Raw genomic sequence first — 27,162 nt, forward strand, 5'->3', positions numbered from 1 at the left:
AGTCAATTTTCACACTAAATACCTCCTATTATACATTTCTTTCACAAGTACATATATTTGAATGATAACTAAAAACAAATTGAAATTGCCTCACTTTTTTTCCCATAAACCAATTACATTTAAATGGTAAATTTTGTAGATTAAGCATGTTTGGAGTGGAGGTAAGACTGAGTCAAGTGATCTATAACTTGTCATACTTTATTTGAAATTACTGTACTACACAGTTATGTGTGTATTACCAGGGTTTCTGTTATTCCACAAGTATTGTATTTTGTTAATCCCACAAACATGAAGAATAGTTCCGCTATTCCAGCAAGTGAAGAAAAAACTGCTCATATATTGTAAGATTCTCAAAATTCACAGATCCCCCAAAACTCGGAGAAAAACCCTAAAAAAAACCCTGAGTATGGAAAACTTTGGCCATTGACTGAAATCCTAAGATGGAAGGATAGGTGAGAGGTCACCAGACGAATCCACAACACACACATGGAATGTGGGAGAATTACTGCTTCAGACATGTCTCTGTTTTAATGCAAAACCGACAGCAGGTGGTCGATACCCACTGCCATTGAAAATTTCCACATCGTTCACCTGAGGAAGGAGGTAGCCTCCGAAAGCTTGTGAATTTAAAATAAAATTGCTGGACTATAACTTGGTGTTGTAAAATTGTTTACAATTGAAAGAGGCAACTGCTCCAGACATGGTGGGGCCATGTCTTTGTTTTAAAGCAAAACTGATCAACACCTAGGATGTTGGATACAAAAGGAAGCCTTGTGTGACAAGCTCTAAAATCGGAATTAACAATGACCCATCGGGAGAAGCAATTGCAACATGATGAGGGACCATCAAAAAGCCATCAAAGATTCTTTAGGACTTTGTAAGAACTGTTTAAACAGACATGAAGTGTTTTTTTAAAAAAGTGTCAAAGACCATTGTAAGGGAGGGATATAGAAGTGGAAACTCGAAACCTCTCTCTCTCTCTCTGGCTTGCTGGCTCTGGTGGGCTGCTTGTCTTGGTTCTACCTGTGTCTGGGAGGAAGAGCAGCTTCCAGCGAACAACAAGGCGAGGAAAGCAGTTCGACAGGGAAGGTCAGCAGCTCTAGAAGCAGGCCAACACACACAAAAAGAAACCAGAGCAACAGCCCCAGTGACCAGACACCTCGCGGCAACAAGGGCCTTACGAAACAACCAACCGAATATTGCCACCAATCAACCGGGTAATATTGGGCCACCGCGACCAAAGAAAACCAACTCGGGAGAAAACCGAAGATCTGCAAAGTTTCCACTCTACAATCTATTTCTGACTTACCTCTGGGTGAATTACTGTCAAGGTTTCGTTTGGTGAGCATTATCTCTGGCCCTTTAGAGTCCAGCCTAGCTAGTACAGTGGGATTGGGAGGGGTGAGGTATCTTTCTACTGTAATTTCCCTCGTGTGTACCGAAGTGTTCCCCATTTTATTAGAATGTTAAGATTGTTGTGTTGTATTTTCTCTCTTGAATAAAGGTCAAAGTTTCTTGCACCAAAACTAGTTGTCTGCTGCACTTTGTCACAACCCCCAAATAAGTCCAAGGTCGAGAACCCAGGGAGTGGGAGCGATTCGGACCGCTCAGAAGTCAGAGGTGAAGCTGACACACACCACCACCCCCTACAATATTCATCCATAAAACCCAAATGGATTTATCTGCCCCTAGTGATTTTATAAAACACTCTGCACTAATAGATTTTGCAAAGTAAACCCTGGCAGTAACTGCACTGAAAAAATATTCCATAAATTAATTATCTTAAAATTACACGGAGTAAAAGGTCACTTGCCAAACTAATGTAATGAAGAGGCCATTACTAATAGTTGTACAATTAATCAACTCTAATCTAAAAATAGTTATATTCTTCAGAAGTTAGCCTTGCATGTCTGATTTCCTAATTTTCAATACAAAGTACTTTTCTTCAAGCTGTTTTCAGTGAGAACATTATCCGCCATATCTATTGTGGGATACATACAATGCTGTAAAATTTGAAGATAAATACAATAGGGGATCTAATCAGAGAGAGTGAGAGAAACACCGATAGGCAAAGATGAGCAATGTTAGACAATGACAAAGATGCACAAACTAACTCAAAACCTGATGCATATATTTTATGGATGCTATCAATAAACAAACAATATATTTCTAACCACAATTTAGCAACTATATTTTAGTTCAGCCATTTTTCCCATGTTTTCAAGTATTCATTGTGCTTTTTGCACCATATTTTTCATTATTAGTATAAGCCTCTAAAGTCTTGTTTCAAAGAATCATACACTGGTTGCAGCATGGAAGGAGGCCATTCGGCCCGTCTAGTCCGTGCCGGCTTTCTGTAAGAACAATCCAGCTAGTCCCAACCCCCCACTCTTTCCTCGTAGCCCTGCAAATTTTTTCCTTTCAAGCACTTATCCAATTCCCTTTTGAAAGCCACGATTGAATCTGCCTTCACCACCCCCTCAGGCAGTGCATTTCAGATCATAATCACTCGCTGTGTAAAAAAGATTTTCCTCATGTCGCATTTTTCTTTTTCCAATCACCTTAAGTCTATGTCCTCTGGTTCCTAACCCTTCCACCAATGGGAGCAGTATCTCTCTATCTACTCTATCTAGACCCTTCATGATTTTGAATACCTCCAACAAATCTCCTCTCAACCTTCTCTGCTCTAAGGAGAACAACCCCAGCTTCTCCAGTCTATCCCTGGAACCATTCTAGTAAATCTCTTCTGCACCCTCTCTAAGGCCTTCACGTCCTTCCTAAAGTGCGGTGCCCAGAATTGGACACAATACTCCAGTTGTGGCTGAACCAGTGTTTTATAAAGGTTCATCATAATTTCCTTGCTTTTGTATTCTATGCCTCTATTTATAAAGCCCAGGGTCCCGTATGCTTTTTTAACCACTTTCTCAACCTGCCCAGCCACGTTCAAAGATTTGTGCCCATATACCCCCAGATCTCTCTGTTCCTGCACCCCTTTTAGAATTGTACCCTTTAGTTTATATTGCCTCTCCTCGTTCTTTCTACCAAAATGTATCACTTTGCACTTTTCTGCTTTAAATTTCATTTGCCACGTGTCCGCCCATTCCACCAGCCTGTCTATGTCCTCTTGAAGTCTATCACTATCACTGTTCACTACACTTCCAAGTTTTGTGTCATCTGCAAATTTTGAAATTGTGCCCTGTACACCCAAGTCCAAGACATTAATATATATCAAGAAAAGCAGTGTTCCAAGTACCGACCCCTGGGGAACACCACTGTATACCTTCCTCCAGTCTGAAAAACAACTGTTCACCACTGCTCTCTGTTTCCTGTTACTTAGCCAATTTCGTATCCATGCTGCCTTTGTCCCCTTTTATTCCATGGGCTTCAACTTTGATGACAAGCCTATTATGTGGCACTTTATCAAATGCCTTTTGGAAATCCATATACACCACATCAACCGCATTGCCCTCATCAACCCTCTCTGTTACCTCATCAAAAAACTCAATCAAGTTAGTTAAACACGATTTGCCTTTAACAAATCCATGCTGGCTTTTCTTAATTAATCCACACTTGTCCAAGTGACTATTAACTTTGTTTCAGATTATCGTTTCTAAAAGTTTCCCTACCACCGAGGTTAAACTGACTGGCCTGTAGTTGCTGGGTTTATCCTTATACCCTTTTTTGAACAATGGTGTAAAATTTGCAATTCTTTAGTCCTCTGGCACCACCCCCGTATCCAAGGACAATTGGAAGATTTAGGCCAGTACCATCCGCAATTTCCACCCTTACTCCCTCAGCAACCTAGGATGCATCCCATACGGACCGGGTGACTGGTCTACTTTAAGTCCAGCCAGCCTTTCTAGTACCTCCTCTTTATCAATTTTTAGCCCATCCATATCTCAACGACCTCCTCTTTTACTGTGACTTTGGCATCATCTTCTTCCTTGGTAAAGACAGATGCAAAGTAATCATTTAGTACCCCAGCCATGCCCTCTGCCTCCATGTGTAGATCTCATTTTTGTTTCCTAATCGGTCCCACCCCTCCTCTTACTACCCGTTTACTGTTTATATGCCTATAGAAGACTTTTGGATTCTCTTTTATGTTAGCCGCCAGTCTAGTCTCATACTCTCTCTTTGCCCCTCTTATTTCTTTTTTCACTTCGCCTCTGAACTTTCTATATTCAGCCTGGTTCTCACTTGTGTTATCAACCTGACATCTGTCATGCGCCCTTTTTTTCTGCTTCATCTTACTCTCTATCTCTTCCGTCATCCAGGGAGCTCTGGCTTTAGTTGCCCTACCTTTCCCCCTCCTGGGAACGTACCTAGACTGTACCTGAACCATCACTTCTTTAAAGGCTGCCCATTGTTCCATTACAGTTTTGCCTGCTAATCTTTGATTCCAATTTACCCGGGCCAGATCTGTTCTCATCCCACTGAGATTGACCCTCGTCTAATTGAGTATTTTTACTCTAGATTGCTCCTTGTCCTTTTCCACAGCTAATCTAAACTATATGATACTATGATTGCTGTTCCCTAAATGTTCCCCCACTGACACTTGCTCCACTTGGCCCACCTTATTCTCTAGAATCAGATCCAGCAATGCCTCTTTCTTTGTTGGGCTGGAAACGTACTGGTCTAGAAAGTTCTCCTGAACACACTTCAAAAGCAAGCACTCTGTCGTAAACAGTGCAATGTCAGGGTTTCCCATGAGGGCACTTATATGATCATTTACTCTGAATGTTCGGGGTTAGTATATTTTAGATAGAAATTCATGTTGGGCACAATTTAACCGGGAATGGCACAATATGAAAGGCACTGTTGACTTTTCTCATACAGCGAGTTGCTTGAAACAACAACTTTACAGCTTATGGAAATTAAAGGCCTGTATTTTAACTTAAAGCTGCAGAATGTCTACACATACTCAGATTCACAGATGCTGTGCTGCAACTCATGCCGGGTGAAATAAGATAAGGGAAGACTGCCCGCTTTAGCACTAACGGCATCCTGCGCAGAAAGGAATGGTCCAAAATACCGAACAGGAGATATCTAAAAGGGTGAATGTTGTCAGAAATGCTAAGAGAACCTTGATCCAGATGAGGTAGAAGACAGCACACCTCAGGAAAGCTGTCAAGGTAAGGCTACACAACAGTGTCCTGTACCAAGTAGTTGTCCTAAATATGCATGCCAAATGTGTTTCCACATAAACTGCTACTCTTTTTCTAATGGCCCCTCAGACACCTTGCAGCTCTTTGCATGTATCCAGGAAGTAGAGAAAGCCAAGCTGGAGGCCCTCTCCAAGCTCAGGGCGAATACAATTCCGACTCATTATGACTTGTCCCCCTACTCATTCGCTCATGAGCTTATAGACAGGCATACATTCAATCATAAAATCATCACACATAGTGTATTGCAATGTAAATGCTGTTTGAAAGTGTTTCTTGGAGCCAGTTTTTTAACATATGTTCCTGTTCTGTACTTGTGGGCCTGGCAAAAACAGCCCGCCGGCAACGTCAGTGGGAACAAGCAAGTCAGCACCTCATAGTGCCCTGTGTCATTCTTGCCAACTGTTGCACACCCTGGAGGATTTAAATAATGAGCTGCAGGAAATAATACCAGGCGAGTTTCAGGACATGCATGTGGAGGAACAAATGTCGGTCATAGAGGAAAAGTGGGAACTTGCTAACTGGAAGACCAACTTGGTTTCTTCCTTCTGTGTAGTGCCGAGAGATTCAGACCTCACAGGACCTGTATATAAAGGAGATTGGTATCTGAGCGGGATCATCTGCAAGAGTCACTGACGTCTGTGCAAAATACCCTGCAAGGTCTGGTTAATAGTGCGGAGGAGTTCCCCAGTTCACTGTGTGTGCAGTTATGTAGGAATGATCCTCTGCGGAGTGGTTTACTGATTAGCATATAGGAACTCCAGGGGCATTGGCATCAGACCCGACAGTGGCACTGATCCTAAAACCAGTCAGAGTACCTCTTGTAAATGCTCAGACCACTGTTATAGAAGATATGAGTTCCAGTGTACAAGAGGCTATCTGAGGCATCGAATAGAATGAGCCATGAGGTAGGGCTTCACAGACTGAATTTGTGCCCTCAGGTTTGCTCCTACATAGGTTAGCGGAGATGCTGAGTATTGCCAGAGCAGGCATGGACGAGGCTGATGTCTCTTAGGGCAATGCACGGCCAGCTACCTGTGAAACTGACAGTAGATGTGCCAGAAAGCAGAAAGGAGCAGCCAGCCACAGTAACAATGCATGTGTGTGAATCAGTAGTGGGATCTTCTCAGCAACCTGCACCAGCATCCATTTTTGAGGTGCAACAGAGCCCAAAAATTGGGGCTAGTAATTCATTGTTTGCACATGAAGAAAAGACTTCATGATAAGAATCCTGCAATCAACTGGTTAAATTCTTCCAACATACTGAGAGCTAGTAGTTAAACACTGTTTCAGATTCTGGAGGTGAGTCCCAGGTGGTATGGTAGATATCAGTTTAAACTGTGAGATGAAAGCTCAGAGTTCCTTTATTCTTTAACATCATGGACCATGGTTTGTTATTAAGTGGGACACTTATGGAGAGATTAAATGCACATCACCCTAATGTAGAAACATTACCACCAGTGACTCAGCATTTAGTTCTCATTGCCTCTCACCTTTAAGGTAAATGATTAAGCTTATTTATACAAATAATTTTCAAACTACTTTATATCTTTAAAAATTATTATTTAACAAAGTAAAACATTTTTGTCCTAATACAGGGAAACTATTTGCTGTTTGTACGGGTTTTTTGATCTAATGTTTTCTTCAGGACTAACCCAACATTGCTGCAACATAAATAGGTATGTATCGGTACTATGCTTAATCAGTTGAGGTATTTGTAAATTGTAAACAATTTTACAACACCAAGTTATAGTCCAGCAATTTTATTCACAAGCTTTCGGAGACTTCCTCCTTCCTCAGGAAGGAGGAAGCCTCCGAAAGCTTGTGAATTTAAAATAAAATTGCTGGACTATAACTTGGTGTTGTAAAATTGTTTACAATTGTCAACCCTAGTCCATCACCGGCATCTCCACATCGAGGTATTTGTACAAATTGTAATCTCTATAAGCTACTTCAATGGCTAAAGGCATCTCATATGCACTGTGATTGATACTTCCATAAGATGTAAGCTGCTAATCTGTTTTACGCTGTACAGATGGAAGTTCCCTACGTGACACAGGTGCACAGATGACGCAGGATTCATGCAGATGCCTACAAATCCTACAACCAACTACGTTCTGAGCTAGAGACATCTAAAGATGTATTAAATAATTAGCTGTATGCCAGCTTGGCTCAGTTGATAGCAATCTTGTCTTTAGGTCAGAAGGTTGTGGTCTCTTTTCAAACCTCACTTCAGGAATTGAGGACACACTCTAAGCGAACATTCCAGTGCAGTACTGAGTCAGTGCTATGCTACTGGAGGTCCCCCTTTGATTGAGACATTAAATTGAGGCCCTGCCTGTCTGTTCTGTGACACAATTCAAAGAACAGTAAGTCCTTGCATTATCCTGGCCAACATTTCTCTCTCAAACAACACCACCAAAAACAGATCAACTGGTCGGTCCTCGCTTTGCTGTTTGTGAGTTCTTGCTGAGCACAATATGGCTGACTCATTTACCAATATAACAGGCACAGTACTGCATTGTCTGTAAAGTGTTTGAGCTGCTTCTAAGAGATGTGGCAAATGCAGTTTTCCTTCTAGGAAAGTTTTAAGAAAAAAGGGGTAAAATTATTGCATTGCTGTTAAATTTCAAGAAAAGGTGAATATGCTACTAAATTATTTCACTCAATTATCATTATTGACCCAGCACTGAAATATGAAGATCTAATTTTTTATTGTGTGGGTTAATTTTTACATCACAATCCCATGGTTTGTGTGGGGTAAGACAGACCACATATCAAATCACTGGATAGCTATTTCTAATAATATAAGTACATATTAGTTTCTATTGAGTTTCAATAAATCTAAGAAAGCTTAGTCACTGAACTGAAATATTCTGCATGAATTTCCACACAGCATTAAAGACAGGACTAAGTAAAAACCCAATTCATCATGTATAATTCTCAGTGGGCCATGTATCTTTGTTTCTATATTAGTTATACTGGGATAAAAGTTGCCCCCTGGATTATGGTCAGTCAAAAAACATCAAACCCACTGGTGCAGAAGTCAAAATCATAGGATCCCAGGTCAGAAAATATACATAGACTGCAACTAATAGCAAATTTGTTTTCGAATGTCTGTAAAAATCGTTTGTATTAGAAAAAAACAAATACATAGATTAAATGGATTAGGAGGATCTGGCTTGAGGCTAAGGCAGGAAGGAGAGTAAATGATCTGAAAATGAGGTAAGCTGGAAGAGCTCATGGCAATTTTTTTTTCATGCCTTATTCTCTTGTTTCTATCAGAGCTCACACACTTAACACCAATAACACTTACAAAAATTGCAGTCATTCCTTGACTAATGGGCCAAATCACAGCAGTCATGCAAAAATAATTGCAATACATTTTTCTGACTAAGAAGCTTGCCATTAATTACCTTTAAAATGGCTATGAACCAGCACATGTCTTTAACATAGTATACTTTGCTTCCCCATCCCCCATTTCATTCATTATTTTTGAAGTAAAAACAGGAAACAAAAATCACTAACAAGTAATCAGTGCTAAATTTGTTTTGTTTAAAAAAAATGATTAATGAAACAGGAGGCAGGAGGGAGAGGCAAAAATATTGCTTTGGAATGTTTGAATTATTCCTCTGAGTTTTGTAAAGTCATAAGGTCAGAGCTAGCAACACAAAACAGATGCAATTCCCCCCCCAGTCACATCTCACTTTGAACAGAGACAGCACTGATGCAGGACAGGTCTGCAACTGAAGAGTGGACTACGTCCCTTAAAAATGATGTATGCCAAGCAGCACACTGTTGACCTATTAGTTCAAAAGTATAGATTGCAAAAACTTTTCATGCTAACCATGACTCTGTTATTTTGTGATGCAATACTACTCACACAGCAATAAAGGAACCCATTTTCAAAAACTTGTAACTTAAATCTATGACTTGCAATTTTCTCATAAATTGGCCTTGAGTGTTTCTTGACTGTGATATCTTTGAAAAGCGAGGCACTTCTATCACTAGAATGTAACAACCTTTATACAAAGGAGAGGAGGTGGAATGTGGTGATTTAAATTCAGCAAAAACAGTTAAAAAAGAAGGCAATAAGATTATTTTTGGTCCATCTGTGAACGGTTCAGCTTCTATGTACCAGCATTACTTTGGTCTCATAGTTTAGGTGTCTGTATCACTTTTTCAGAAAATAATTGATATTAATAATTATATAAAATATATTAATTAAAACATCAGCAATATTAAATTTTATGTTTTTGTTGACATGAATGTTTATTTCACAAACAAAGTAATGCAAAATTCTGTTTTGATTTTGGGTTAGAAGTTGGTAAAAAAAAGACATTCAATTCAGGGATCATTTATCCTGTTTCAAATTAGGACCAAATTAACAGCATTTGCCAATCACAAGTGGTTGGATTTGAAAAGTGAGGATTTTATAGAATTTTGCAACATTGAAGGAGGCCATGCGGCCCATCGCATCTGTGTTGTCTCTCTGAAAGATATGTCCACTTAGACCCATTTCTCTGCTCTTTCTTGATACCCTTATAAACATTTTGATTTTTCAAATACTTATACATAGGAGTTATGACATGGAAGCAGGCCATTCGGCCCAACCTATCTGTGTTAGTGTTTACATTCACGTGAGCAAAAAGTCATAAGTCACATTTACCCACCCATTCCCAAATACCCTCAACCCCTTTTCCTTCTTCTACCTATCCAATCTTGAATGTTGACATTGTTTCCAGGGTTAGTGATGGAGGCAAAAGCAAGTTGCATAGCCTCACATCTCTCTATGTAAAGAAGTTTCTCTTGCCTTCTGTTCTATATCTCTTTCATTTAATTTTGTATCTATGGAACCTCATTCTTGACCCCATAACTATTGAAAACAGTCTGCTTCTATCTATTTGCTCGCATTTTGCTTGAAAACGGACATTGCGCAATCGAATTTCTAAGCCCTAGTTTCTCTAGTCTCTACTTGTAACTAAAGCCTCTCATCCCTGATATTATTCTAGTAAATCTTTTCTATACCCTCTCCGTGACTTTGACATCCTTTCTAAAGTAAGATGCCCAAAAGTGGATACAATGGCCTTGATATTAACTCCTTCCATGACGGGCGGGAGAGGCTTGGAAGGGGCGCCTTTTTTACGGTGGCGGTTAGTGGGGCGTCCAAGTGTCCAGCCGTGGAGAGGCAGGACATTTTAATTAACATATTTAAATCAGGCTCACACAGTGCAATTGGGAGCCTGATTTGAAATTTACTATTGCCACACGGGTTTCCCAAGGGTCGGGAAACCCGGCAGGAGCTGCTGACTCCCCCAGGTAAGTGCCTCTTTCAGCCCTCGTTGTGGGCCTGGAGGAGGAGTGCTCCCCCAGGCCCCTCAAGGAAGCCTTTGGCCTCCCCCCAGCCCCGATTGCTGGCCTCTCCCCCCTCCCGATTACTGCGGACCATCCCCAAGGGGCCCTGGCTGTGGCCTCCTGCCCCCCGGACAGGCTGTCCGTTTGGCTGGCTGCCGGGTGGGAGATGGGCCTACAAGTTATTCATGAGGTCCTGCCGTTAAGTTCAGCAGGACCTCCGCGTCCCCGGCCTTGCCAGGTTCTTCAGCCGTCTTCGGCCTCACCCGCACCCTTCCTGTAAATATCGGGACCAATATTGTAACTGTGGATTTGGAGTATTCTTGGAAGTGATAAACTGAAACTATTATCCCCTTTAGAAAGTGTGCTAGCAAGGGGAAGAAAATGTCCCAACATCCTGAAACATTGATGTCATGATACATGAAACCGGAATAAAAATGCACTGCTGCTGAGCTTATCAACAGGTTACACTTCCATGTTCTCTGGTCCCAGGCTCGCTTTCATCTGAGAGACTTAGATACGTTCAAGCATGCTGATTTTGATCAAATTCCAACCCAGTTTCAATTTGAGCAGGCAACCTAAATGCAGCATTACAGATTCCAGAAAGTTATTTCTTCAATGAAAGTACGGTTAATGGCAAAACTGTTAACATTTTCCAAAATACTACTCTTGGAACCAGGTACCGTGGGATCACAAAGCATATGCACATAGAAGTTATTCAAATGACAAACTGTTGAAGACAGAATTTATCCTTCAAGGGAGAACAAATAAGCTGTGAGCACCACAAGGTAAGCAAGATTTCCTGGTGTTATTAACAAGTTTGTGAGACCACAGTTATACCGCACTGAGACCAGCATCTGTCGAGTGTGATGCGCAGTTGGAAAAACTGGAGTTATACTTTGGGCTACAAATCTCATTCAGTCCACCAGGAGAGAGCTCTGTGGATGCATGCTTACATGCCTGAGCAGAGCTCTTTTCCCCTCAAGTATTTTTTTAATGTTCGGAGACTGCGAAAAAGTGTGTCTGCTTTCTCATTTAAAGGGCTCAATACAAAGTTTATAATTTGGCCAGGACCTCCTTTTAAGCTTGGGGTCACACCAGGCTGGAGTTATACCCAGTGTGAGATGGCCTGCTGCAGGGCTCTCGCACAGCTTGAGTTTAGTGCAATTCAGAGTCAGATTAGCACTTGACTCAGGCGTTACACTGCCACTTCATTCCAATGCACAGCCAAAATGCTCTTGCAAAAGTGCCAGTATAATTGCAACTTTGAATTCCATGTTCAACAGCTTATCATTGAATATTCTGTTGCACCACACTTTAATATCATAAAATATTAATTGTATTTTATTCTGTTTGGTTTAAAAGTAATATGTCCATGACTTTATATAAAACATCATTCACTTCTTCTCCAGAAGGTTATTAGCTGCTACATTTGGCTCTATTTGGAGGAATTAAAGTTAGAAATTATGAGCAGGTACATATAATAACGTGAAGTAGTCCTACTTTGAGTTTCCAATTCCCAATATTTTATAATAAAATTTTAAATAAATGCTACGAGTAGCTGCATGGTAGTTTACCGTTTAGCACTGTTAATAGATAACTTCCCCATTTCAGTTCCTTGTTGAGTTTCCAATTTTAAAATATAGTTATATTTATAGTGACAGTGACGCAAAGCAATAGAAATTTGGACTGAAGATTTGACAAACTATTACAATTGACCCAATAGGTGTGGTACTGAGACGGTTTGGGGGTTTAGGCATTTTATTATAAACTATATTTTGCAGATGAAATTTGAACACATTGCTAAGATCGAGTCTTATGAAATGTATGTTACCAGGTTATATTATACCCTGCACAACTTAACCTGGCAGTAGGTATGTGAAAATCTAGTCAGCTCATTATTTAGTTGATACTTGTGTGTCAAATTAAATATTCTAAGCCAAAAATGAAATTGTGAGATGGGATATTTTAAACTGAGGTGCTTGCAGCTCCAGTGTCAATGTAAGCTACTGTAGGTTCATATCAGTAAAAGATTTTTATCCAGAATCACGTTTGGAATTGAAGATTTCCAAATAGTTTGAAAACTATGACGAGTACAATACCAATTCTAACTGTAGTTATAGCAGGGTGTACACATCAGTGAATGTAACAGGAAAATACATTTCAACTAATTAGTAGTTGGGTCAGCTCATTCCACTTCTAAGTGCATTGAAAACTCTCGTCAATTGCTTTCTATGGTATTTTTCATTTCAAAAGTGTTCACATTTATCTGCACTACCTGTTGTGCCTCCAGGTGACACTGTGATCTGGGTTTCCAATGTTGTGAGCTAACATTAGCTGACACCATTCAAGCTATGTCCAGGATAAAAATCTTTTACTGATACGAACTTAATTAAAACCTACAGTAGCTTACGTTGACACTGGAGCTGCAATCACCTAGGTTTAAAATATCCTATCTCACAATTTCATTTTTGGCTTAGAATATTTAATTTGGGCCCTTGAACTAAAGGAAGAAATCTGGAAAAAAAATTAAAAACAGGGCCCTGTTCAAATTGTGAGAAATTGGGGCCAGTACATACGTTTAGGTATATCCCGGAACCTGAAAAGCTCAAAATCGCTTCAAATTTTAAAAATCAGGGGCCTCTTCAAAAATTCAAAGCAAAGCACCCCTTCTCTCCGCAGTGTACTTTCTCAGACTCCTGTCCCCGCTTGTGTTTCCCAACTTTTCCCCACTCTCAGTTTCCCAGCTTCTCCACCTTCGTCCAATTATCCCCCCACCCTCTAATTCTGCTTGACCTGAAGATTGCACTTCATCTTGATTCCCCATGCGCAATGACACAGGAGATTGATTAGTTAAGAGAATCATATATAATTTATAATCATCCAATAGAAATTGCTAAAAGCAATTTTAAGGCAACCGATTTTTCTCCTTTTTAAGTCTCAAACCATTGTTACTCTTGATCCAGCTGAGGAGATGTGCACAAGCATGAAATAATGCAACTTCCACAACAATTTCTCTCCTTCCTTCCCACTGTCCATGTATAAGTGTATAGCATCTGCTCGGCACTTTCTTTTGACAACATGTTTGACATAAAGAAATTTTCCTGTGGGAAATCAAAGAAAGGAACCGAGTCCGACCAGTCCACAGCTCAGAGCCTTGCATCACGAATAATATTCTGTCTGTAATGTAGAAAAGTTAATAAGCAGAATTTTAGGTATACCATCTAGCATTATCTTCAGAGCAATGAATAGTGGAAGTTAAGCAAAACTCAACAAAATTACTGCTATGATTTTTTTTTTGGCAACTCTACAGAATAAAGAATTTTAAATGTTCTTCTTGGTGGCTTCTTTCCCAGTAGTTTTCATTGAAAAGGGTCTAGCGCAACTAATAACCGAGGTGTGTTGTAACGAAAGTGTAAGAATTGAAGTGCAAGTTAAATCTATATGAAAATACAATAGCAGGTGCATCAATCTGCATGAAAAATTCGAACACTTATGAACAGTTATAATATGACTTGACAGCCTTAATAGATTCAAATTCAATACTCCAAGAGTTCGTCTTGCTTTATAAATCCAAAGACAATCTTCTTATAGGACATGGAAATTGTATTTGATTTTGTTACGTAATGATAGTTACTTCAGAACAAAAGAAATTAATTCTAATGCACTTGCTCAGCTAAAACAATTTGAATGAACCAACTGGAAAGGTTTAAGGTAAACAATAGATAAAAAAATACCAATACTCATAAGCCAGGTAGCAAAATTTAAGAACACATTGGATGAGATTTTCCTGTTATCAGTAACTTGGGAGCAGTGCTAGCAATAATTATAAATGTCACCTAAGAAGTACTGAGAAACCAGTACTCCACAAGAGTAAGGAAAATAGAACAAGGAGGGAGGGTCAATGCTACAGCTGACCAGTGATTCAGTTTTCCCATTCCCTGTAATAGAGCTACCAGCTGAAGAGATAAGGACAGTAGGTGCCTGCAGTTATGACCACAGCCTGAATCCTTTCTGTCTGTCAGGACTCTTGCTGAGCATGGAATAAGATTGCTGTGGGATTTTGAAAAGGCAAAAAAGGAAATTTTCATTTAAAAAAATATTTTGCAACATCGAGCACATGATTCACAAGTCATAAACATGAGTTTGCAGGTCATCAGCACCTGCATAAACCACCAACTAATGCATCACATTTACCCGTACGTATACACAAGTGGGATGACCATAGAAACATAGAATATAGGAGCAGGAGTAGGCCATTCAGCCCTTCGAGCCTGCTCCGCCACTCAATATGATCATGGCTGATCCTCTATCTCAATACCATATTCCTGCTCTCTCCCCATACCCCTTGATGCCTTTTGTGTCTAGAAATCTATCTAGCTCCTTCTTAAATATATTCAGTGACTTGGCCTCCACAGCCTTCTGTGGTAGAGAATTCCACAGGTTCACCACCCTCTGAGTGAAGAAATTTCTCCTCATCTCAGTCCTAAATGTCCTATCGCGTATCCTGAGATTGTGACCCCTCGTTCTAGACCCCACCCAGCCAGGGGAAACATTCTCCCTGCATCCAGTCTGTCGAGCCCTGTCAGAATTTTATATGTTTCAATGAGATCCCTTCTCATTCTTCTCAACTCGAGTGAATACAGGCCTAGTTGACCCAATCTCTCCTCATACCACAGCCCTGCCATCCCAGGAATTAGTCTGGTGAACCTTTGCTGCACTCCCTCTATGACAAGTATATCCTTTCTTGGGCAAGGAGACCAAAACTGCACACAATACTCCAAGGCCTTGTATAACTGCAGTAAGACATCCTTGTTCCTGTTCTCAAATCCTCTTGCAATGAAGGCCAACATATCTAACTGCTTGCTGCACCTGCATGTTTACTTTCAGTGACTGGTGTACAAGGACAACCAGGTCCCTTTGTACATCAACATTTCCCAATCTATCACCATTTAAATAATATTCTGCCTTTCTGTTTTTCCTTCCAAAGTGGATAACTTCACATTTATCCACATTATACTGCATCTGCCATGTATTTGCCCACTCACTCACCTTGCCTAAATTACCTTGAAGCCTCTTTGCATCCTCCTCACAACTCACAATCCCACCTAGTTTTGTGTCATCAGCAAACTTGGAAATATTACATTTGGTTCCCTCATCCAAATCATTGATATATATTGTGAATAGCTGGGGCCCAAGCACTGATCCCTGCGGTACCCCACTAGTCACTGCCTGCCACCCCGAAAAAGACCCATTTATTCCTACTCTCTCTTTCCTGTCTGTTAACCAATTTTCAATCCATGCCTGTATATTACCCCCAATCCCACTTGCTTCAATTTTGCACACTAACCTCTTATGTGGGACTTTATCAAAGGCCTTCTGAAAATCCAAATAAACCACAACGACTGGTTCTCCCTTATCTATTCTACCAGTTACATCCTCAAAAAACTCCAGTAGGTTTGTCAAACATGATTTCCCTTTCATAAATCCATGTTGACTTTGTCTAATCCCATTGATATTTTCTAAGTGTCCTGTTATCGCATCCTTTATATCCCTACCACTGATGTTAGGCTAACCGGTCTGTAGTTCCCTGTTTTCTCTCTCCCTCCTTTTTTAAATAGTGGGGTTACATTTGCCACCCTTCAATCTGCAGGAACTGTTCCATAATCTATAGAATTTTGGAAGATGCCAACTAATGCAGCTACTATTCCCATGGCTACCTCTTTTAGTACTCTGGGATGCAGATTATCAGGTCCTGGGGATTTATCGGCTTTCAGTCCCATTAATTTCTCCAGCACTATTTTTTTTACTAATACTAATTTCCTTTAATTCCTCCTTCTCACTAGTCCCTTGGTTCCCTAGCATTTCTGGGAAGTTATTTGTGTCCTCTTCCGTGAAGACAGAACCAAAGTATTTGTTAAATTGCTCAGCCATTTCCTTGTTCCCCATTATAAATTCTCCCGTTTCTGACTGTAAGGGACCTACATTTGTCTTCAATAATCTTTTTCTTTTTACATACTTGTAGAAGCTTTTACAGTCCACTTTTATGTTCCTTACAAGTTTACTCATACTCTATTTTTCCCCTATTAATCAATCTCTTGGTCCTTTTTTGCTGAACTCTAAACTGCAACCAATCCTCAGGCTTGTTACTTTTTCTGGCAACTTTAAATGACCAGTTAATGATACCGACTTTGAGCAAGAAAATGATTGCTGCAGCATGTAGAAATAAAATACAAAAATAACTCTCAATGCGGACTATCTGAAATAAAACAAAAAATTCTGGAAATACAGCTGCATCTGAAAAGGGAAAAAGGGAGTTAATAAAATGTCCGGTGAAAACCCTTTTTCAAAACAGTTCTGATAAAAGGTCTCCAGCTGAAAGGTGAATCTGCCTTTCTTTTTTTCAAGTACTGATAGACCTGTTGCATATTTGCAGCATTTTCTTTTTTGCTGCTAAGCCGGCTGTGAATCACTGGCATCCATGATAAGCTAAGATCGTGGGGAAGGGGGAGGGGAGGTTGAAGTTTAAAAATCTGTTCTTGCAATGCAGAGCAATTAATTGGATTGTCACATTTGGGTTACAGTGGGACCACAGTAAACATAAGAAACTGTACTCCAGAATTCAAAGCAGCAATGCCACTATTAGATCTATTAGTTCAGTGAAATGTGGCAACCTGTTTAATTTCTTCCTCATTCTGTTACAATTTGCTAAATCAGATAGGGCACATAACCGGTCAGATTTGATGTGGCTTTGCAGGGATCAAGAAGGGGAAAACAGACTGGTAGTACACATAGTGCAGCATCACATGACAACCTGAGTAAACATGCCTCTAAATTAAGACCCCTGACCCTTAATGACTGAGTGGGTAATAACTTTTTCATATGAAGAAGGGGGAAATTGAGACCTTACTTCTCATCAGTTTTGCAAGTACTTTGTCAGTTACCAAAATTACACAGTATTGTTGCCAACATTGTACAATTTATCACATGCCCACCATACAACTATTAGCACAAGCATAAATGATCAAGTTTGCTTCTGTAAGCCTTAATCAGCCTGATGACTTATTTATAACAATAAATCACACCAGATTACATATGGCAGTCCATTATCAAAACTTTCTTCCCATTGGCTGAGTTGGGAAACATGTACTTGGTCTGGCACTGAGCCATAAAGCTGAGAAGTCTCAGGTTTGTTCACTGGTCTGAGTTAGCAGATCTCAGTCAGGATAACAGTGGGGTTCCTACGACTAACCTTGGTGACCCTTGATGTGGGAAGAGTCAAAATTGGCTGGGTCTTCCAGTCCTGATCACAGTTCAACAACACTTGATTGAAGTGTGGATGCATATGTTGAAATTACTAGTTAAAAATAAAATGCATATCAAGCGGTATTGTTGTTACCCTATCAGAGCTGTGATTTTGATTTTAGGAGGTCTAAATGAACTACAGTTGTGTTGTCTTAGCCACCTGCTGTTTGACCTTGTTTGCTTGGCTGTGCAACACATGTCAGTCACTGTATATGACCCAGAGATGTGGAGACAGAGTTTACTGTGTTAAGGGTCTGACGCTTTTTAGAAATAAACACTTGCTCCTCCATTAGACACATGTATGCATCATATGGTGAAAAGCCATGTAGACCAAGAAGGTCCTACGTTCATGCCCTGCTGAAGAATGGGGTGCAACAATCAGACTCATTGTCCCCAGGCTAGGGAGGAGTGTGACAAAAATGAAGCATTTTTGCTGAACTATTTATTGGGTTCACAACAAGCACCGGGTTTAAATTGCTTACTGCTAGCTATTTCTGCATACTGCTGAGAATATACATTCCAGTCTCGTCAATGTGGATCTGAAAGTTGACGGTTGGTTTATTATGCCAATGTTTATTAAGTGCAGAGCCATTACTGTCATTCTGTCCCGCAGCGTCTCTGGAGAAGAGTTAATTTCCTGCAGTCGCAAGTTAATCAAAGTGGTTGAACAGATCAGTGGGTTTCTCAAGGAGGAGTCAAGCCATCCCATTCAATTACAAACACCCTGTTCGGCTGTTTATATATGTTTTCTTTGTAGTTGCATTTGTGTGGGCAAATGCACTTTTGGATCCTGTTGAAAATCTGACCATCTAAATATAGTTATGGGAACTATCTGTTTTCCCTTTGTTCTGGGATATCTTTGAAGAAATTTGGAGCTATATTTTGGTAGTACTGCAACAAGAGGCCAGTCAGTCTGAGGCCATCAGGGGTAAAAAGCTAATCTGTGGTAGCAAATAGTCATATAAAAAATAGCAACCATGTTTAAAGGGTTAGTTTAATACTGAGGGATAGCAAAGGGGAAACATTTTTGTCATGTTGACATTTCAAGAAGAATAGTTTGAAATTACTGCTTAATGTACTATTTGTACTAATTACTGTTCATTTAGCTGTGAAATACATTTGTCTGTTGGTTTATACCCTGAGCCAGTTTGGTAGTGTGTACATTATTCTGCCTTCTTAAGTCAAGGTTATCATGTAGTGATATATTCATGTAGAGATATATTCAATTAAGTTACCATGCAGTGACAAGGGTTCTCTGTTTGACCCCTATGTGTCAGTACATTTACCTACACATTGTGTTCATAAGGGACATTCAGTCTGCTTTCGGGATTAGTCAGTGACAATGAACCAAAGGAGAATACGTAGTGTGAAAACCCAAAAACATAATGGGGAGAGAAACGGCCACAGCTCCTACTCTAAAGAGAGATTTTCAACTTCAACATTCCTGATGCACAATGCGAATGCATATCAGGAAATTGTGCACTCCTGGCCCATGATTTTCCATCCATTAAAATTTCCCCTTGGATCTCTATCCAGTGAGGTACCAGAGGCTGCTGCACCTGTAGAGCCATATGACAGTATGAGTCATTGCCTTCAGGAGAGGTGAAAGAGGACAAAACTGGACATTCTTTTAATAATAGGAAGCAATGACGTATTATTAAGTTACCTTTACAAAGTATTCACTTTCCCACCTTTAACACTTTTGTCAGCTGCTGAATTAATGTTTTTTTTGATTATGCCTCTGTGAAACACCTTGGGACATTTTCCTATGTCAAAAGCGCTATACAAATGCAAGTGGTTGTTGTTGAAATCATGGAATCATACAGCACAGAAGGAAGCCATTCAGCCCATTGGGGGTGATTTTAAACCCCAAGAACGGGTGGGTTGGGGGTGGGTAGGAGTTGAAGATAGTTGTTTTATGGGTGGCGACCGCAACCCGGCTTTATTTCCGCGTTTTATCGTCGGTGCGGGAAAGTACAGGCTTCCCACTGGGAATGCAAAGTCTGAAAATTTTGCGGTTGCGACCCAAAAAAAACCAACGATTTTCAACTCCCACCCGCCCATTCTTGGGGTTTAAAATCACCCCATTATGACTGTGCCGGCTCTCTGAAGAGCTATCCAATTAGTCCTACTCCCCTGCTCTTTCACCATAGCCCTGCAATTTTCTCTTTTTTAAATACATATCCAATTCCCTTTTGAAAGTTACTGTTGAATCTGCTTCTACCACCCTTTCAGGCAGTGCATGCCAGATCATAACAATGTAATTTTTTTCAGAAATCTTCCAGTGGGGAGTTTTTATATGCTTTTCACCCCAAACTGCATTGTTCTGAAGCTACCCTCCAGCTAAAAATAATTCTGTATCTTAATAATAAATGATACCAGGAAGAAGATGTTTTCAGTATATTATTTGTGGGGCACTGCCAGTTTTAGAATTACTTGCCTAATTTATTTCTCAGTAGTGGTCACAGTTAAAACTGCCCTTCAAAAGAAGCTGTTATGCAAAAATAATTAACATTTCAATAAAATCTGTTGTATATTGTATTCATAAAATCACTTTTATAAAAAATGTAAATTCATGCTTTACAAGCAAATTTAGTAAAATTGTTACAATTACACCCAAACATTATTTATTTTAATTAATAACATAAACATGATTATTTCACAGAAATAATGAATAAAAAAAGAATCTTTACAAAATTCTATATTTTAAAAAGTAAACCAATTCATCCCCCAAAGGTGGCAAAGCAAAACAACTATCACTGCTGAGTCTGGTATGAAGTACTGACAGGATAAGAAATTCTAAATAACAAGAGTCTAAAGTGGCTGTTTTTCTGTCTTTGTAAAATGGGAAAAATATATTTAAACGAATAAATAAACTGCATGTTCGGAGTTCGAGTTCAAGTGAGGCTCTCTTATCCATGCTATTTCAGAACAGACATCAGAATAGGGATTCAAAGGAGTTCATGATGCTCGTGGCCTTGGAGATGCCAGTGTCGGGGTGAACCTGTTTCATCACTTTGCGGATGTGGATGGAGTAGCTCTCCTTCCTCGACTTTCTCTGCTTCTTGGGGTTAATTTTAATGTTCACCACCACACGGTAAACTCCATTGTCCATCAGTTGCTCATTGGACCGATTCTGAGCGTGAGTTTGAGATTGATTCTCTTTGGAAATTGTTGAGACCTTTATTATATCTTTTAACCTGATAATGTGCATGCGCTTTAGACTGCTGATAGGGTGAGATGAAGTAGGGTGGGAGGAGGCTCATGTGGAGCATAAACACCGGCAAAGACCAGTTGGGCTGAATGGCCTGTTTCTGTGCTGTAAATTCTAGACAGGGGGGGACATATGAGGCAGACTAAGATGGGGTTGGAGTGCATGTACGGAAATACAGGGAGCCCTAAACATTACTCCACCCTAAAAATTCACTCTCTTCACCACCGGCGCACAGTGGCTGCAGTGTGTACCATCCACAGGATGCACTGCAACAACTCGCCAAGACTTCTTCGACAGCACCTCCCAAACCAGTGACCTCTACCACCTAGAAGGACAAGAGCAGCAGGCACATGGGAACAACACCACCTGCACGTTCCCCTCCAAGTCACACACCATCCCGACTTGGAAATATATCGCCGTTCCTTCATCGTCGCTGGGTCAAAATCCTGGAACTCCCTTCCTAACAGCACTGTGGGAGAACCTTCACCACACGGACTGCAGCGGTTCAAGAAGGCGGCTCACCACCACCTTCTCAAGGGCAATTAGGGATGGGCAATAAATGCCGGCCTTGCCAGCGACGCCCACATCCCATGAACGAATTAAAAAAAAGATTGGTGAGCTGTAGGCACAAGTAGCCACATAGGATTATAATATAGTGGCAATGACGGAGACCTAGCTCAAACAAAGGGAGGAATGAGCACTTAATAGTCCTGGCTACAATGTATACAGGAAAGATAGGGAAGGAAAAAAAGGATGAGGGTGGCAGTATTGATCAAAGATATTGCTACAGTCTTGGAAAGGGATGCTGTGCTTGAGGGTTCAAAGACAGAATCTATTTGGTTACAATTAAGGAACAATAGAGGAGCTATTACATTGCTGAGTGTATAATATAGGTCACCAAATAGTGGGAAGGAGATAGAGCAGCAAATTTGCAGGCAAATTGCAGAAATATGCAAGAACATGAGAGCAGTGATAATGGGGGACTTCAATTATCCTAATATAGACTGGGAAAATAACAGTGTAAAGGGCACAGCAGGGGAGGAATTCGTGAGATGTGTTCAAGAGAACTTTCTTGATCAGTATGTTTCCAACCCAATGAGGAGGAAGCAGTGCTGGATCTAGTTCTGGGGAATGAAGTGGGGCAAGTGGAGCATGTTTCAATGGGGGAGTATTTGGGAAACGGTGATAACTGCTCTAAACCTCATGATACAGTGAACAAAAAGAACAAGGAAAAATCAAATGCGAAAATACTCAACTGGAGGAGGACTAAATTCAGTGAGTTGAAAAGGGATCTGGCCCAGGTGGATTGGAATCAAAGATTGGCAAGTAAAACAGTAAATGAGCAATGGGAGGCTTTCAAAGAGGACAAAGTTTGGGTACAGACTAGACACATTCCCACGAGGGGGAAAGGAATGGCAATCAAAGCTAGAGCTCCCTGGAAGACTAAAGATATAGAGATTAAAATTAAACAGAAAAAAAGAGGCTTATGATAAATGTCAGGTTCATAATACAGTAGGGAACCAAGCTGAATACAGAAATTACAGGGGAGAACTGCAAAAGGAAATAAGAGTGGCAAAGACAGAGCACAAAAATAGATTAGCAGCTAACATAAAAGGGAACCATGGAGTCTTTTATAAACATATAAATGGTAAAAGGATAGTCAAAGGAAGGGTGGGGCCGAATGAGGACCAAAAAATGAGATTTTCTTGTGGAGGCAGAGGGCATGGCTGAGGTACTAAATGAGCACTTTGCATTTGTCTTCACTAAAGAGAATGCTGCCAATGTCACAGTAAAGGAGGAGGTAGTAGAGAAATTGGATAGGATAAAAATAGATAAAGAGGAGGTACTTAAAAGGTTGGCAATGCTGAAAGTAGAAAAGTCACCCGGTCCGGATGGGGTGCATTCTAGGTTGCTGAGAGAAGTAGGGGTGGAAATTGCGGAGGCTCTGGCCACAATCTTCCAATCTTCCTTAGATACGGGAGTGGTGCCAGAGGACTGGAGGATTGCAAATGTTACACCCCTGTTCAAAAAAGGGGAGAGGAATATACCCGGCAATTACAGGCCAGTCAGCCTAAAGTCAGTGGTGGGGAAACTTCCAGAGACATTAATCTGGGACAAAATTAATTGGCACTTGGAAAAATATAGTTTAATAAATGAAAGCCAGCATGGATTTGTTAAAGACAAATCGTGCTTGACTAACGTGATTGAGTTCTTTGATGAAGTAACAGAGAGGGTTGATGAGGGCAGTGCTGTTGATATTGTGTATATGGACTTTTAAAAGGCATTTAATAAAGTACCACATAATAGACGTGTTATCAAAATTGAAGCCCATGGGATTGAAGGGACAGTGGCAGCATGGATATGAAATTGGCCCAGGGATAGAAAGCAGAGAGCAGTGACGAACGGTAGTTTTTCAGACTGGAGGGAAGTGTACAGTGGTGTCCCTCGGGGGTCGGTGTTGGGACCACTGCTCTTTTTGATATATATTAATGACCTGGACTTGGGTATACAGGGCATAATTTCAAAGTTTGCAGATGACACGAAACTCGGAAATGTAGTAAACAGTGAGGAGGATAGTAACAGACTTCAGGAGGACGTAGACAGACTGTTGAAATGGGCAGACACATGGCAGATGAAATTTAACACAGAGAAGTATGAAATGATTCATTTTGGTGGGAAGAATGAGAAGAGGCAATATAAACTTCATGGTACAATTTTAAAGGGCATGCAAGAACAGATACAGGTCCTTGAAGGTGGCAGGACAAGTTGAGAAGGCTGTTAAAAAGCATAAGGGATCCTCAACTTTATAAATAGAGGCACAGAGTATAAAAGTTATGCTAAACCTTTATAAAACGCTGGTTAGGCCCCAGCTGGAGTATTGTAGCCAATTCTGAGCACCACACTTTAGGAAGGATGTGAAGGCCTTGGAGAGGGTGCAGAGGAGTTTTACTAGAATGGTACCAGAGGTGAAAGACTTCAGATATGTGGAGATATTAGTGAAACCGGGGTTGTTCTCCTTAGAGCAGAGAAAGTTAAGGGGAGATTTGGTAGTGGTGTTCAAAATCATGAAGGCTTTGGATAGAGTAAATAAGGAAAAACTGTTTCCAGTGGCAGAAGGGTCGATAACCTGAGGACACAGATTTATGGTAATTGGCAAAAGAACCAGAGGCGACATGAGGAAAAAAAGATTTACCCAGCGAGTTGTTATGATCTGGAATGCACTGCCTGAGAGGGTGGTGGAAGCAGATTCAATAATAACTTTCAAAAGGAATTGGATAAATACTTGAATTGGAAAAATATGCAGGGCTATGTGGAAAGAGCAGGGTAATGGGACTATTTGGATATCTCTTTCAAAGAGCCGGCACAGGCTCGATGAGCCGAATGGCCTCCTTCTGTGCTGTGAGATTCTGTGCTTCACCATCTGAATTTCCAAATAGTTTTCCCAATTTGATTCCAACTATGCTGGCAAAAAATAACAACAGAATTTGATTCCCTAATAAATGACTGCTTTGGACACAGGAGGGTAATTTTAACCCCAAAGAATGGGTGGATTATGGGCAGGTGGGAGGTAAAAATAACAGTTTTTTGAAGTGGGACTGCAACTCAGCTCCAACGCGCCCACTTCCGGGTTTAACCCTGGGGCGTTTGTAGGTGCACACGCATCCGAAACTCGGAAGTGCCATACCCACTTAATGACGGTGGGCGTATTGTTAAAGGGGCAATGTACCTCATTGAGAAAGTTGAGGTACTTAATTTTTTGTGGATTCTAAAGCTGAAATGAATTTAAGCTCACTTGCACAGGTTTCCCATGTCTTCTGATTCTCGTCAGGTGAAAGCAGGCGAGAAGGGCCAAATTCATGAGGTGGGTGCCTTTATTGCACTGCTTGTGGGCCCGGAGGAGTAGGAGTGCTTCATCCAGGCCCAGCAAGCTCAACGTGATTGGCCTACCTCCACACCAGCAGTAGACCCCTTCTGATGGGAGACCCCCCTGCGATGGTCGAAGGCTCCCAACTGATGGGAGACCACCCCCACCTCCGACTCTTCATCCGACTGCCGATCCGATCACCTCCCTGTCCCCAATTTTCTCCAAGACCCCCCCCTCCAGATCTTCTCCAAGGCCCACCCCACCCCATTGTCCTCCACGCCCCCCCCAACCTGATGTTTTCCATGGCCCATGATCTCTCCCTCCCTCCTCTCCGATTCGCAGCACCTTTCACTCCTGACAGGCAGCCAGCCTGTCAATCTGGCTGGCTGTAGCACGGGAAACCCAGAAGCAAAAATAATGACCTCCAATTGAGTTGCAATCGCAGATTGCGACGCACTCACTTGACTTCCGGGTTCTCCACGCAAACATCCACCCACTTGCTGGGTTCCCGGCTCTGGGTAAAAACCATGCCCATTAATCTATTTTGCCTGAGAACTAGCAGTGATGATAGAAGCAAAGCCTATTACTTGAAACCTGAAAGAGATTATTGTGAGACAAGAACTATGTAGGTTGTGAGAACAGATCTACAGCATTTGCACTCTTTGTCTTAATTAGATTCATCCACATCTTAAGGACCATAGGAATGTACAGTACCGGAAAAGACCTTGAAATGGCCCTGTATACCCCTCTATCAAATTTTTACCACATCCTGATATTTCTCAGCAATGCACAACAATGGGTTATTGACTAAAGATCCTGTACTAAATCACAGACCAGAAACACTGTTGCCACTGTCAAAACAATTATTTTCTTTGTTATTTTGTCTCTGCACTGAGCTTGCTTTTTACTTCAATTGAAGTTGGCTGTACAATTACTGATCACATAGCGATTGGCTTGAAATTGTCAGCATTTAAACAGGCATGATCAATCATTCAATCTTACCTCAATTCTCTGAATAATAAACTTTTTCTTCCAACTGAGTCTGTCAATGTCTTTCTCTCAGAACATGACAACAGATCCTCAATGATCAAAGAATGAGAACAGCAGCAATCAGACTGTGCTGGAAATACTCTATAGCTTTCTTCGGAAACCATGTGGAATTTTACACAATTTTCTCAGGAGCTGCTTTTTTTAAAAAACTGATCACTGATAATAATTGTGTAGGGGATGCAACTTTGAGTGTTTAAGCTCAGATGAAATACTATTTTTTCAATGCCTTATGTTCAAACGAACCAAGCTTGTACAAAAGTGAACTGTCATTAAGAATTAAAAATGATCAAAACATTACTACTTCACTATTGGTAATGGTTAATGACAGGCCAATACCAGATGCCTAATGAATGATATTTGTTTGCATCCAGCATCTGCAGGACAGAATATTCAGATACCTGATATAAATGATATTTACCATACAAAATACCTATGGGCTAACAATACGCTGCACTGTATGAAAGACAGTAGCACATTGGAAGGATCAGGTGAAATCATAAACAATGCGAGTGAAGGTCAAGTGGTTTATTATTTCAACCGAAGAGGTGTTGTTTTTAATGTTATTCTGTATAATATGCACATTCCAGGAAATTTTAGGAGGGAAGGACAGATAGCGTTGCATGATTTTGAGCAAGTTGTTGATGGTCTTTATTTTTGCTACTGGTAGGCAGTGGTAATGTATGGCAGGCTCCCGTGACAAAATTTAACAACTTGAACTGAAGTGATACAAGGGTGTCATTTCTGGTCCTGGCATTAAAGTGAAGCTACTGGCGTACACCAAGCATAACACGCACCGAATTCCAGCCAGGCTAAACTCCTGCGATTTTCCAGGGTTGGCCTTAATAAATTATCCATGGTAAGCTCTCAGTCCTTATGGGGCCAGGCACTGAGAGCAGGCCTCAAAGCAGCAGTTAAATTTAAAAGGAATGTACTGACTTAAAAAGATAAGTGAATGCATATGGGGCAAAATTTGCAAAAGCCTTCACAAAGGCTATAAATAATTTATAGTGTATTGCATCACCTTTTTCAAAAGTTTGATGTGGCAAAAAAGTGGCTGGCAAAATAAACTAAATCTGGGCACTCCAGAACACCCTCCCCAGAAGACCTGAGTGCAACATTTCTGGAAGGAGTTGGCAGTCATTGTGTACATTACCCGCAGGACCAAGGAATAGATGCAGAAGAAAATAGCACATCTTAAGGAAACTGCTAAGGTA

General features: G+C 40.7%; 1 protein-coding gene and 1 long non-coding RNA gene across 2 annotated transcripts in view; one reads left to right on the forward strand and one right to left on the reverse strand.

The window, feature by feature from the left end:
• pde4d (phosphodiesterase 4D, cAMP-specific) overlaps positions 1–27,162 on the reverse strand; it is a 642,699-nt gene that overhangs the window by 511,816 nt on the left and 103,721 nt on the right. The window lies entirely within an intron of this gene.
• Positions 11,278–27,162, forward strand: part of LOC137323028 (uncharacterized) — a 143,090-nt gene continuing 127,205 nt past the window's right edge. Inside the window, exon 1 of the long non-coding RNA XR_010963277.1 lies at positions 11,278–11,302. This is a non-coding gene — a long non-coding RNA (uncharacterized lncRNA). The remainder of the gene's footprint in view (positions 11,303–27,162) is intronic.

The sequence above is a fragment of the Heptranchias perlo genome, chromosome 1, assembly GCF_035084215.1.
Source record: "Heptranchias perlo isolate sHepPer1 chromosome 1, sHepPer1.hap1, whole genome shotgun sequence".
Lineage (NCBI taxonomy): Eukaryota > Metazoa > Chordata > Chondrichthyes > Hexanchiformes > Hexanchidae > Heptranchias > Heptranchias perlo.